This window comes from Somniosus microcephalus, unplaced genomic scaffold, assembly GCF_052327205.1.
Source record: "Somniosus microcephalus isolate GS21.2 unplaced genomic scaffold, FLI_Smic_1.0 unresolved_chr1, whole genome shotgun sequence".
NCBI lineage: Eukaryota > Metazoa > Chordata > Chondrichthyes > Squaliformes > Somniosidae > Somniosus > Somniosus microcephalus.
Window position 1 is genome coordinate 18,472,566 of NW_028225179.1, and position 14,445 is coordinate 18,487,010.

General features: G+C 45.9%; 4 non-coding genes across 4 annotated transcripts; 2 read left to right on the top strand and 2 right to left on the bottom strand.

Annotated features, from left to right (window-relative positions):
* Nucleotides 1-25: 25 nt before the first annotated feature.
* On the bottom strand, nt 26-115 carry trnar-ucg (transfer RNA arginine (anticodon UCG)). The gene is given in 2 exon segments: nt 26-61; nt 79-115. It is a non-coding gene; the product is annotated as a tRNA-Arg (tRNA).
* Nucleotides 116-1,926: 1,811 nt separating this feature from the next.
* On the top strand, nt 1,927-2,016 carry trnap-agg (transfer RNA proline (anticodon AGG)). Its single transcript is given in 2 exon segments — nt 1,927-1,962; nt 1,981-2,016. It is a non-coding gene; the product is annotated as a tRNA-Pro (tRNA).
* Nucleotides 2,017-5,192: 3,176 nt separating this feature from the next.
* On the top strand, nt 5,193-5,282 carry trnap-agg (transfer RNA proline (anticodon AGG)). The gene is given in 2 exon segments: nt 5,193-5,228; nt 5,247-5,282. It is a non-coding gene; the product is annotated as a tRNA-Pro (tRNA).
* Nucleotides 5,283-8,131: 2,849 nt separating this feature from the next.
* On the bottom strand, nt 8,132-8,224 carry trnar-ucu (transfer RNA arginine (anticodon UCU)). The gene is made up of 2 exons: nt 8,188-8,224; nt 8,132-8,167 (listed from the first exon to the last, which is right to left on the bottom strand). It is a non-coding gene; the product is annotated as a tRNA-Arg (tRNA).
* Between the last annotated feature and the right edge of the window lie 6,221 nt (nt 8,225-14,445).

The following is a 14,445-nucleotide window of genomic DNA, read 5'->3' on the forward strand; positions in this document are numbered from 1 at the left end:
AAAAAGTGTCGCCCAGTTAATTAAACGACTGCGGCAGGACTCGAACCTGCAATCTTCTGATGACTGAATAACTCATAACCGAAGTCAGACGCCTTATCCATTAGGCCACGCAGCCGCTGATACTGCTGGTTGTCTTTTTATGGGGAGAATTGTGAGCAGATTCAAGGAAACTGCTCGCAAAAAGAAGCGGATTGAGGAAAAGTTAAACATTTTAACTGAATGAACAGGACTTCTGCGAGCTGGGTTTGCACCAGCGCAGGGAATCACAATGCAACTTGAAGCACACCATCGGTGGCTCGTTGGTCTCGGGGTATGACTCTCGCTTAGGAAATTTTCGTGGCTTAAAATGCGAGACGTCCCGGGTTCAAATCCCGGGCTGAGCCCCGCCGCATTTAGTTAAACTCAACACCTCGGTCATGAAAGCTGAAACCGTTCTACTTTAAAAAATACGGAATTAATCGGGACTGTGAGCTCTGCCATTTTAAACAGAAACAGAATGATCCGGGAATGTGAGCACTCCCGGTTTAAATAGACCCAGAGTGATTAACAACTGACCACGACCCATTCCATTATAGACAGGCCTGATTTTCAATGCTTATGAAATCGATGGCAACATAAATCGGACTGTTTCTATAACAGGCGGCCGATTACGATGCCCGCTTTTCTGTTGGGTGACAAATTGAAAGTTTACTCCATTGTAATTTTTCCCTTTATCTCCGTCATTTCTCTCCAGCCAAATGAACTGAGTCTAGGTGTCAGCCGTGGCTCAGCGGCAGCAAAGTCAAGCACCACTCCAGAGACTTGAGCAGATAATCCAGGCAGACACCCCAGTGCAGTAATGAGGTAGTGCTGCACTGTTGGTGCCTCCGTCTTTCTAGTAAGACGTTAAACCGGGTCCTCCGATCCCATGAGAGTATGCCGAAAAGAACGAGGATGTCTCGCCCCTTATTTATATCTCAACCAAAGACACTAAAACAGAAAATCTCGTCATTAAGGTTGATAAATATTTTTGAAATTACATTGCCTCCTAAAGGAGAAATTTATGTTTCTGCTCCCTAATCATTTGCCTCTGGTCCCGCTACTCTTTCATTCGGTGACAATCTCAGCAGAAGAAAGGAGGAGTTCGACAATCTCCGAATCGCGATCACTGCTCCAACTTCATTCAAGAAGTTGAAGAATTGCAGTGGTCTCTTTTAATTTTAACAAGATATGAGTAATGCATGGGGCACAGACCAGGAGCACCAGAGCGACTCTGACGAAATTGCATTTGAAAGCTTATTTTAGGCAAGATTCAGTTAAATGCTCGGAAATTGTACCAGTATCAAACGTAATAATGACGAGAATGGGAGCTGAACCCTCGCGTACAGATCGGCAATAGATTAACAGTCTATCGCCTTAACCTTTCGGCCACCTCGACTCAACCATATACTGCTCTCAGCCATTCCATTTCCTGCTTTTTGCATCTAAGCAGAAATACCCTGAAAGAAAGTCCACTTCACCGCTTATCCTGCCCGTGCACCCAGATCTACAATGTTGAAAATGTACAATCAGCTTAATGTAAGCAAAAGGCCTTCCACTGCTTCAGTTGAGGGACTGTCAAAAATGCTCGGTTTGAAGCCAGATTCGGAACAGAAAAAGTGTCGCCCAGTTAATTAAACGACTGCGGCAGGACTCGAACCTGCAATCTTCTGATGACTGAATAACTCATAACCGAAGTCAGAACGCCTTATCCATTAGGCCACGCAGCCGCTGATACTGCTGGGTGTCTTTTTATGGGGAGAATTGTGAGCAGATTCAAGGAAACTGCTCGCAAAATGAAGCGGATTGAGGAAAAGTTAAACATTTTAACTGAATGAACAGGACTTCTGCGAGCTGCGTTTGCACCAGCGCAGGGAATCGCAATGCAACTTAAAACATAACATCGGCGGCTCGTTGGTCTAGGGGTATGATTCTCGCTTAGGGAATTTCCATGGCTTAAATTGCGAGAGGTCCCGGGTTCAAATCCCGGACGAGCCCCGCCACATTTAGTTGAATTCAACACCTCGGTCATGAAAACTGAAATCGTTCTCCTTTAAAAAAAACGGAATGATCCGGGACTGTGAGCTCTGCCATTTCAAACAGAAACAGAATGATCCGGGACTGTGAGCACTCTCTTTTTAAACAGACCCAGAGTGATTAACAACTGAGCACGACCCATTCCATTATAGACAGGCCTGATTTTCAATGCTTATGAAATCGATGGCAACATAAATCGGACTGTTTCTATAACAGGCGGCCGATTACGATGCCCGCTTTTCTGTTGGGTGACAAATTGAAAGTTTACTCCATTGTAATTTTTCCCTTTATCTCCGTCATTTCTCTCCAGCTAAATGAACTGAGTCTAGGTGTCAGCCGTGGCTCAGCGGCAGCAAAGTCAAGCACCACTCCAGAGACTTGAGCACATAATCCAGGCTGACACTCCAGTGCAGTAATGAGGTAGTGCTGCACTGTTGGTGCCTCCGTCTTTCTAGTAAGACGTTAAACCGGGCCCTCGGATCCCATGAGAGTATGCCGAAAAGAACGAGGATGTCTCGCCCATTAGTTATATCTCAACCAAAGACACTAAAGCAGAAAATCTCGTCATTAAGGTTGATAAATATTTCTGAAATTACATTGCCTCCTAAAGGAGAAATTTATGTTTCTGCTCCCTAATCATTTGGCTCTGGTCCCGCTACTCTTTAATTCGGTGACAATCTCAGCAGAAGAAAGGAGGAGTTCGACAATCTCCGAATCGCGATCACTGCTCCAACTTCATTCAAGAAGTTGAAGAATTGCAGTGGTCTCTCTTAATTTTAACAAGATATGAGTAATGCATGGGGCACAGACCAGGAGCACCAGAGCGCCTCTGACGAAATTGCATTTGAAAGCTTATTTTAGACAAGATTCAGTTAAATGCTCGGAAAGTGTACCAGTATCAAACGTAATAACGACGAGGATGGGAGCTGAACCCTCGCGTACAGATCGGCAATAGATTAACTGTCTATCGCCTTAACCTTTCGGCCACCTCGACTCAACCATATGCTGCTCTCAGTCATTTCAGTTCCTGCTTTTTGCATCTAAGCAGAAATACCCTGAAAGAAAGTCCACTTCACCGCTTATCCTGCCCGTGCACCCAGATCAACAATGTTGAAAATGTACAATCAGCTTAATGTAAGCAAAAGGCCTTCCACTGCTTCAGTTGAGGGACTGTCAAAAATTGTCGGTTTGAAGCCAGATTCGGAACAGAAGAAGTGTCGCCCAGTTAATTAAACGACCGCAGCAGGACTCGAACCTGCAATCTTCTGATAACTGAAAAACTCGCTAACCGAATTCAGATGCCTTACCCATTAGGCCACGCAGCCGCAGATGCTGCTGAGCTTCTTTTTATGGGGAGAATTGCGAGCAGATTCAAGGAAACTGCTCGCAAAAAGAAGCGGATTGAGGAAAAGTTAAACATTTAAAATGAATGAACAGGACTTCTGCGAGCTGGGTTTGCACCAGCGCAGGGAATCGCAATGCAACTTAAACCATAACATCGGCGGCTCGTTGGTCGAGGGGTGTGATTCTCGCTTAGGGAATTTCATCATGGCTTAAATTGCGAGAGGGCCCGGGTTCAAATCCCGGACGAGCCCCGCCACATTTAATTGAATTCAACACCTCGGTCATGAAAACTGAAATCGTTCTCCTTTAAAAAAAAACGGAATGATCCGGGACTGTGAGCTCTGCCATTTCAAAGAGAAACAGAATGATCCGGGACTGTGAGCACTCTCTTTTTAAACAGACCCAGAGTGATTAACAACTGACCACGACCCATTCCATTATAGACAGGCCTGATTTTCAATGCTTATGAATCGATGGCAACATATATCGGACTGTTTCTATAACAGGCGGCCGATTACGATGCCCGCTTTTCTGTTGGGTGACAAATTGAAAGTTTACTCCATTGTAATTTTCCCTTTATCTCCGTCATTTCTCTCCAGCCAAATGAACTGAGTCTAGGTGTCAGCCGTGGCTCAGCGGCAGCAAAGTCAAGCACCACTCCAGAGACTTGAGCACATAATCCAGGCTGACACTCCAGTGCAGTAATGACGTAGTGCTGCACTGTTGGTGCCTCCGTCTTTCTAGTAAGACGTTAAACCGGGCCCTCGGATCCCATGAGATTATGCCGAAAAGAACGAGGATGTCTCGCCCATTATTTATATCTCAACCAAAGACACTAAAGCAGAAAATCTCGTCATTAAGGTTGATAAATATTTTTGAAATTACATTGCCCCCTAAAGGAGAAATTAATGTTTCTGCTCCCTAATCATTTGGCTCTGGTCCCGCTACTCTTTAATTCGGTGACAATCTCAGCAGAAGAAAGGAGGAGTTCGACAATCTCCGAATCGCGATCACTGCTCCAACTTCATTCAAGAAGTTGAAGAATTGCAGTGGTCTCTTTTAATTTTAACAAGACATGAGTAATGCATGGGGCACAGACCAGGAGCACCAGAGCGCCTCTGACGAAATTGCATTTGAAAGCTTATTTTAGACAAGATTCAGTTAAATGCTCGGAAAGTGTACCAGTATCAAACGTAATAACGACGAGGATGGGAGCTGAACCCTCGCGTACAGATCGGCAATAGATTAACTGTCTATCGCCTTAACCTTTCGGCCACCTCGACTCAACCATATACTGCTCTCAGCCATTTCATTTCCTGCTTTTTGCATCTAAGCAGAAATACCCTGAAAGAAAGTCCACTTCACCGCTTATCCTGCCCGTGCACCCAGATCAACAATGTTGAAAATGTACAATCAGCTTAATGTAAGCAAAAGGCCTTCCGCTGCTTCAGTTGAGGGACTGTCAAAAATGGTTGGTTTGAAGCCAGATTCAAACAGAAAAAGTGTCGCTCAGTTAATTGAACGACCGCGGCAGGACTCGAACCTGCAATCGTCTGATAACTGAAAAACCTCGCAACCGAAATCAGACGCTTTATCCATCAGGCCACGCGGCCACTGATGCGGCTGTACCTCTTTTTATGGAGAGAATTGTGAGCAGATTCAATTAAAATGCTGGCAAAAAGAAGCGGATTGAGGAAAAGATAAACATATTTTAACTGAATGAACAGGACTTCTGCGAGCTGGGTTTGCACCAGCGCAGGGAATCGCAATGAAACTTGAAGCATAACATCGGCGGCTCGTTGGTCTAGGGGTATGATTCTCGCTTAGGGAAATTTTGTGGCTTAAAATGCGAGAGGTCCCGGGTTCAAATCCCGGACGAGCCCAGTCACATTTAGTTAAACTCAACACCTCAGTCATGAAAGCTGAAATCGCTCTACTTTAAAAAAAACGGAATGATCCGGCACTGTGAGCTCTGCCATTTTAAACAGACACAGAATGATCCGGGAATGTGAGCACTCCAGGTTTAAACAGACCCAGAGTGATTAACAACTGACCACGAGCCATTCCATTAAAAACAGGCCTGATTTTCAATGCTTAAGAAAGCGATGGCAACATAAATCGGACTGTTTCTATAATAGGCGGCCGATTACAATGCCCGCTTTTCTGTTGGACGACAAATTGAAGGTTTACTCCATTATAATTTTTCCATTTATCTCCGTCATTTCTCTCCAGCCAAATGACCTGAGTGTAAGTGTCAGCCGTGGCTCAGCTGCAGCCAAGTCAAGCAGCACTCCAGAGATTTGAGCACATAATCCAGGCAGACACTCCAGTGCAGTACTGAGGTAGTGCTGCACTGTTGGTGCCCCCGTCTTGCTGGTAAGACGTTAAACCGGGCCCTCCGATCCCATGAGAGTATGCCGAAAAGAACGAGGATTTCTCGCCCATTATTTAGCTCTCATCCAAAGACACTAAAACAGAAAATCTCTTCGTTAAGGTTGATCAATATTTTTGAAATTCCATTGCCTCCTGAAGGAGAAATTTATGTTTCTGCTCCCTAAACATTTGCCTCTGGTCCCGCTACTCTTTCATTCGGTGACAATCTCAGCAGAAGAAAGGAGGAGTTCGACAATCTCCGAATCACGATCACTGCTCCACATTCATTCAAGATGTTGAAGAATTGCAGTGGTCTCTTTTAATTTTAACAAGATATGAGTAATGCATGGGGCACAGGCCAGGAGCACCAGGGCGATTCTGACGAAATTGCATTTGAAAGTTTATTTTAGGCAAGTTTCAGTTAAAAGCTCGGGAAGGGTACCAGTATCAAACGTAATAACGACGAGGATGGGATCCGCATTCTCGATGAACAGTCCATCGCCTCAACCGCTCGGCCACCTCGTCTCAACCATGCACTGCTCTCAGCCATTCCATTTCCTGGTTTTTGCATGTAAGCAGAAATACCCTGAAAGAAAGTCCACTTCACCGCTTATCCTGCCCATGCACACAGATCTACAATGTTGAAAATGTACAATCAGCTTAATGTAAGCAAAAGGCCTTCCGCTGCTTCAGTTGAAGGACTGTCATAAATGGTCGGTTTGAAGCCAGATTCAAAACAGAAAAAGTGTCGCCGAGTTAATTGAACGACCGCGGCAGGACTCGAACCTGCAATCGTCTGATAACTGAAAAACCTCGCAACCGAAGTCAGACGCCTTATCCATTAGGCTACGCGGCCACTGATGCGTCTGTACCTCTTTTTATGGGGAGACTTGTGATCAGATTCAATTAAAATGCTCGCCAAAAAGAAACGGATTGAGGAAAAGATAAACATATTTTAACTGAATCAACAGGACTTCTGCGAGCTGGGTTTGCACCAGCGCAGGGAATCGCAATGCAACTTGAAACATAACATCGGCGGCTCGTTGGTCTCGGGGTATGATTCTCGCTTAGGGAATTTCTGTGGCTTAAAATGCGAGAGGTCCCGGGTTCAAATCCCGGACGAGCTCCGACACATTTAGTTAAACTCAACACCTCAGTGATGAAAGCTGAAATCGCTCTACGTTAAAAAAAACGGAATGATCCGGGACTGTGAGCTCTGCCATTTTAAACAGACACAGAATGATCCGGGACTGTGAGCACTCCCGGTGTAAACAGACCCAGAGTGATTAACAACTGACCACGACCCATTCCATTAAAGACAGGCCTGATTTTCAATGCTTATGAAATCGATGGCAACATAAATCGGACTGTTTCTATAATAGGCGGCCGATTACAATGCCCGCTCTTCTGCTGGACGACAAATTGAAGGTTTACTCCATTATAATTTTTCCATTTATCTCCGTCATTTCTCTCCAGCCAAATGAACTGAGTGTAGGTGTCAGCCGTGGCTCAGCGGGGGCAAAGTCAAGCAGCACTCCAGAGACATGAGCACATAATCCAGGCTGACACTCCAGTGCAGTACTGAGGTAGTGCTGCACTGTTGGTGCCCCCGTCTTGCTGGTAAGACGTTAAACCGGGCCCTCCGATCCCATGAGAGTATGCCGAAAAGAACGAGGATTTCTCGCCCATTATTTAGCTCTTAACCAAAGACACTAAAGCAGAAAATCTCTTCATTAAGGTTGATAGATATTTTTGAAATTACATTGCCTCCTAAAGGAGAAATTTATGTTTCTGCTCCCGAAACACTTGCCTCTGGTCCCGCTACTCTTTCATTCGGTGACAATCTCAGCAGAAGAAAGGAGGAGTTCGACAATCTCCGAATCACGATCACTGCTCCACACTCATTCAAGATGTTGAAGAATTGCAGTGGTCTCTTTTAATTTTAACAAGATATGAGTTATGCATGGGGCACAGACCAGGAGCACCAGGGCGATTCTGACGAAATTGCATTTGAAAGTTTATTTTAGGCAAGCTTCAGTTAAAAGCTCGGAAAGGGGACCAGTATCAAACGTAATAACGACGAGGATGGGATCCGCCTTCTCGATTAACAGTCCATCGCCTCAACCATGCACTGCTCTCAGCCATTCCATTTCCTGGTTTTTGCACCTAAGCAGAAATACCCTGAAAGAAAGTTCACTTCACCGCTTATCCTGCCCATGCACACAGATCTACAATGTTGAAAATGTACAATCAGCTTAATGTAAGCAAAAGGCCTTCCGCTGCTTCAGTTGAGGGACTGTCAAAAATGGTTGGTTTGAAGCCAGATTCAGACAGAAAAAGGGTCGCCCAGTTAATTGAACGACCGCAGCAGGACTCGAACCTGCAATTGTCTGATAACTGAAAAACCTCGCAAACTAGAAGTCAGACGCCTTATCCATTAGGCCACGCGGCCACTGATGCGGCTGTATCTCTTTTTATGGGGAGAATTGTGAGCAGATTCAATTAAAATGCTCGCAAAAAGAAGCGGATTGAGGAAAAGATAAACATATTTTAACTGAATGAACAGGACTTCTGCGAGCTGGGTTTGCACCAGCTCAGGGAATCGCAATGCAACTTGAAACATAACATCGGCGGCTCGTTGGTGTAGGGGTATGATTCTCGCTTAGGGAATTTCTGTGGCTTAAAATGCGAGAGGTCCCGGCTTCAAGTCCCGGATTCAAATCCTGGACGAGCCCAGTCACATTTAGTTAAACTCAACACCTCAGTCATGAAAGCTGAAATCGCTCTACTTTAAAAAGAACGGAATGATCCGGGACTGTGAGCTCTGCCATTTTAAACAGACACAGAATGATCCGGGACTGTAAGCACTCCCGGTTTAAACAGATCCAGAGTGATTAACAACTGACCACGAGCCATTCCATTAAAGATAGGCCTGATTTTCAATGCTTAAGAAAGCGATGGCAACATAAATCGGACTGTTTCTATAATAGGCGGCCGATTACAATGCCCGCTCTTCTGTTGGACGACAAATTGAATCTTTACTCCATTATAATTTTTCCATTTATCTCCGTCATTTCTCTCCAGCCAAATGACCTGAGTGTAGGTGTCAGCCGTGGCTCAGCTGCAGCCAAGTCAAGCAGCACTCCAGAGATTTGAGCGCATAATCCAGGCTGACACTCCAGTGCAGTACTGAGGTAGTGCTGCACTGTTGGTGCCCCCGTCTTGCTGGTAAGACGTTAAACCGGGCCCTCCGATCCCATGAGAGTATGCCGAAAAGAACGAGGATTTCTCGCCCATTATTTAGCTCTCATCCAAAGACACTAATACAGAAAATCTCTTCATTAACGTTGATCAATATTTTTGAAATTACATTGCCTCCTGAAGGAGAAATTTATGTTTCTGCTCCCTAACCATTTGCCTCTGGTCCCGCTACTCTTTCATTCGGTGACAATCTCAGCAGAAGAAAGGAGGAGTTCGACAATCTCCGAATCACGATCACTGCTCCACATTCATTCAAGATGTTGAAGAATTGCAGTGGTCTCTTTTAATTTTAACAAGATATGAGTAATTCATGGGGCACAGACCAGGAGCACCAGGGCGATTCTGACGAAACTGCATTTGAAAGTTTATTTTCGGCAAGTTTCAGTTAAAAGCTCGGAAAGGGTACCAGTATCAAACGTAATAACGACGAGGATGGGATCCGCATTCTCGATGAACAGTCCATCGCCTCAACCTCTCGGCCACCTCGTCTCAACCATGCACTGCTCTCAGCCATTCCATATCCTGGTTTTTGCATCTAAGCAGAAATACCCTGAAAGAAAGTCCACTTCACCGCTTATCCTGCCCATGCACACAGATCTACAATGTTGAAAATGTACAATCAGCTTAATGTAAGCAAAAGGCCTTCCGCTGTTTCAGTTGAGGGACTGTCAAAAATGCTTGGTTTGAAGCCAGATTCAGAACAGAAAAAGTGTCGCGCAGTTAATTGAACGACCGCGGCAGGACTCGAACCTGCAATCGTCTGATAACTGAAAAACCTCGCAACCGAAGTCAGACGCCTTATCCATTAGCCAACGCGGCCACTGATGCGGCTGTACCTCTTTTTATGGGGGGAATTGTGAGCAGATTCAATTAAAATGCTCGCAAAAAGAAGCGGATTGAGTAAAAGATAAACATATTTTAACTGAATGAACAGGACTTCTGCGAGCTGGGTTTGCACCAGCTCAGGGAATCGCAATGCAACTTGAAACATAACATCGGTGGCTCTTTGGTCTAGGGGTTTGATTCTCGCTTAGGGAATTTCTGTGGCTTAAAATGCGAGAGGTCCCGGGTTCAAATCCCGGACGAGCCCAGTCACATTTAGCTAAACTCAACACCTCAGTCATGAAAGCTGAAATCGCTCTACTTGAAAAAAAACGGAATGATCCGGGACTGCCAGCTCTGCCATTTTAAACAGACACAGAATGATCCGGGACTGTGAGCACTGCCGGTTTAAACAGACCCAGAGTGATTACCAACTGACCACGAGCCATTCCATTAAAGACAGGCCTGATTTTCAATGCTTAAGAAAGCGATGGCAACATAAATCGGACTGTTTCTATAATAGGCGGCCGATTACAATGCCCGCTCTTCTGTTGGACGACAAATTGAAGGTTTACTCCATTATAATTTTTCCATTTATCTCCGTCATTTCTCTCCAACCAAATGAACTGAGTGTCGGTGTCCGCCGTGGCTCAGCGGCAGCAAAGTCAAGCAGCACTCCAGAGACTTGAGCACATAATCCAGGCTGACACTCCAGTGCAGTACTGAGGTACTGCTGCACTGTTGGTGCCCCCGTCTTGCTGGTAAGACGTTAAACCGGGCCCTCAGATCCCATGAGAGTATGCCGAAAAGAACGAGGATTTCTCGCCCATTATTTAGCTCTCAACCAAAGACACTAAAACAGAAAATCTCTTCATTAAGGTTGATAAATATTTTTGAAATTACTTTGCCTCCTAAAGGAGAAATTTATGTTTCTGCTCCCTAAACATTTGCCTCTGGTCCCGCTATTCTTTCATTCGGTGACAATCTCAGCAGAAGAAAGGAGCAGTTCGACAATCTCCGAATCACGATCACTGTTCCACATTCATTCAAGAAGTTGAAGAATTGCAGTGGTCTCTTTTAATTTTAACAAGATATGAGTAATGCATGGGGCACAGACCAGGAGCACCAGGGCGATTCTGACGAAATTGCATTTGAAAGTTTATTTTAGGCAAGTTTCAGTTAAAAGCTCGGAAAGGGTACCAGTATCAAACGTAATAACGACGAGGATGGGATCCGCATTCTCGATTAACAGTCCATCGCCTTAGTCTCTCGGGCACCTCGTCTCAACCATGCACTGCTCTCAGCCATTCCATTTCCTGGTTTTTGCATCGAAGCAGAAATACCCTGAAAGAAAGTCCACTTCACCGCTTATCCTGCCCATGCACACAGATCTACAATGTTGAAAATGTACAATCAGCTTAATGTAAGCAAAAGTCCTTCCGCTGCTTCAGTTGAGGGACTGTCAAAAATGGTCGGTTTGAAGCCAGATTCAGAACAGATAAAGTGTCGCCCACTTAATTAAACGACCGCGGCAAGACTCAAACCTACAATCTTCTGATAACTGTAAAACTCACAACTGACGTCAGACGCCTTATCCATTAGGCCACGCGGCCGCTGATGATACTGCGCCTCTTTTTAAGGGGAGAATTGTGAGCAGATTCAAGGAAGCTGCTCGCAAAAAGAAGTCATTAACAACTGACCACTCATAACTCTTGTGCCAAAGCCTATTGCATTTAAAACAGACATTTTTTTTTATTATTCATTGATGGGATGTGGGCGTCGCTAGCTGGTTGGCCTGCATTTAGTGCTTATCCCTAATTGCCCTTGAGAAGATGGTGGTGAGCCGCATTCTTGAACCGGTACAGTCCATATGGTGTAGGTACTCCCACAATGCTGTTCGGAAGGGAGTTCCAGGATTTTGGCCCAGCGGCAGTGAAGGACCGGCGATACAGGTCCAAGTCCGGATGGTGTGTGGCTTGGTGGGGAACTTTTAGGTGGTGATGTTCCGATGCGTCTGCTGCCCTTGTCCTTCTAAGTGGTAGAGGTCGCGGGTTTGGAAGGTGCTGTTGAAGGAGCTTTGGCGAGTTGCTGCAGTGCATCTTGTAGATGGTACACACTGCAGCCACAGTGCGCTGGTGGTGGAGGGAGTGAATGTTGAAGGTGGTGGATGGAGTGCCAATCAAGCGGGCTGCGTTATCTTGAATGGTGTCGAGCTTCTTGAGTGTTGTTGGAGCTGCACTCATCCAGGCAAGTGGAGAGTATTCCATCACACTCCCGACTTGTGCCTTATAGATGGTGGAAAGGCTTTGGGGAGTCAGGAGGTGAGACACTCGCCGCAGAATTCCCAGCCTCTGGCCTGCTCTTGTAGCCACAGTATTTACATGGCTGGTCCAGTTCAGTTTCTGATCAATGGTAACCCCTAGAATGTTGATAGTGGGGGATTCAGCGATGGTAATGCCATTGAATGTCAAGGGGAGATGGTTAGAGTCTCGCTTGTTGGAGATGGTCATTGCGTGGCAGTTGTGTGGTGCAAATGTTACTTGCCAGCCCAAGTCTAAATGTTGTCCAGGTCTTGCTGCATATGGACACGGACTGTGTCAGTATCTGACGAGTCTCGAATGGTGCTGAACAGTGTGCAATCATCAGCGAACATCACCACTTCTGACCTTATGATGGAGGGAAGGTCATTGATGAAACAGCTGAAGATGGTTGGGCCTAGGACACTGCCCTGAGGAACTCCTGCAGTGATGTCATGTGATTGAGATGAATGACCTCCAAGAACCACAGCCAACTTCCTTTGTGCTAAGTATGATTCTAACCAATGGGGAGTTTCCCCCTTGATTCCCATTGACTTCAGTTTTGCTAGGGCTCCTTGATGCCACACTCGATCAAATGCTGCCTTGATGTCAAGGGCAGTCACTGTCACGTCACCTCTTGAGTTCAGCTCTTTTGTCCATGTTTGGACCAAGGCTGTACTGAGGTCAGGAGCTGAGTGGCCCTGGAGGAACCCAAACTGGGTGTCAGTTAGTAGGTTATTGCTGAGTAAGTGCCGCTTGATGGCACTGTCAAGGACACCTTCCATCACTTTGCTGATGATTGAGAGTAGACTGATGGGACGGTAATTGGCTGAGTCGGATTTGTCCTGCTTTTTGTAGACAGGACATACTTGGGCAATTTTCCACATTGCCGGGTAGATGCCAGTGTTGTAGCTGTACTGGAACAGCTTGGCTCGGGGCGCAGCTTGTTCTGGAGCACAAGTCTTTAGTACTATTGCCGGAATGTTGTCAGGGCCCATAGCCTTTGCAGTATCCAGTGTCTTCAGCCGTTTCTTGACATCACGTGGAGTGAATTGAATGGGCTGAAGACTGGCATCTGTGATGCTGGGGACCTCAGGAGGAGGCCGAGATGAATCATCCACTCGGCACTTCTGGCTGAAGATAGTTGCAAATGCTTCAGCCATGTCTTTTGCACTCACGTGCTGGGCTCCACCATCATTGTGGATGGGGATATGTTTGGAGCCTCCTCCTCCTGTTAACTGTTTAATTGTCCACCACCACTCACGACTGGATGTGGCAAGGCTGCAGAGCTTCGATTTGATCCGATGGTTGTGAGATCGCTTAGCTCTGCCATCTCCTATACTGCAGCTATATGTTCCTCCAAGGCAGCCACTTTAGCTTTCTGTTGGTTGTCTACCTCGGTCGCCCATCTGATCAGTTCATCAAAGGTCTGCATGGTGACCAATCCAGTTTTCAGTGTGGCCTGATGGGCACCACACAGCCCTTCCTTGTACATTTAACAACATGCCAAATTGTCTTGTTGTGGTGCTATTATGCCTGAGTGGGCTACAAAACTAGTCCACTTCCGTTCTCCATAGTCGTGGGCGGACTCCCCTTTCCCCTGACGAATTCCCATGACTTGTCCCTACTTTACTTGTACAAATCCTAAAACGTGCGTAACAGCGGTCCTAAATGCTGTGTAATCCATATCTCGTTGCTGCTTTGTCGGGGCTACATTTTGATACCATGTTCCGTCCCTATATTGTTGAGTTAATTGACCCCACCTATCTTCACTCATTTTTGCCCTCACTACTCCATCAGCATCCCGGTTTTGGAAGTTCTGACCTATTCTCATTTCTCTTAGTTTCTGTCAGAATATGGCATTACTCTGTCGGGGCTTTAGTTCCGGCAGTATTTGAAGCAACTTTAATTTATCTCCTGGGGAGAAAGGTACGTAAGTGTTTTTTATCTGAACTGGTACTGCTGGGATGGTAATGGTGCCTGTGGATGCCCCTACCGGTATAGGCACCGCCGGGGTGCCCGGAATAAATTCCACCTTAATAGGTGCCGCTTTTATGTCGTCATATGGGGTCGGGATATCCCCATCATTACAGTCGAGGTCATGTTCAGCCCCTTTTTGGCTTAGCGCATCCCAGTCTATCCTGTCCTTGAATACTCTTTTCACCTCTGATGGCGCTGCAGGATCTGTTGCCATTACTGGTACTTCGGTACAATTTTCGCGCCCGTTTTTGGTCCAAATTCGAGCATGGCTACTCAACTCATAATATGCGTGAGCCACTAAAATGATGGCCTT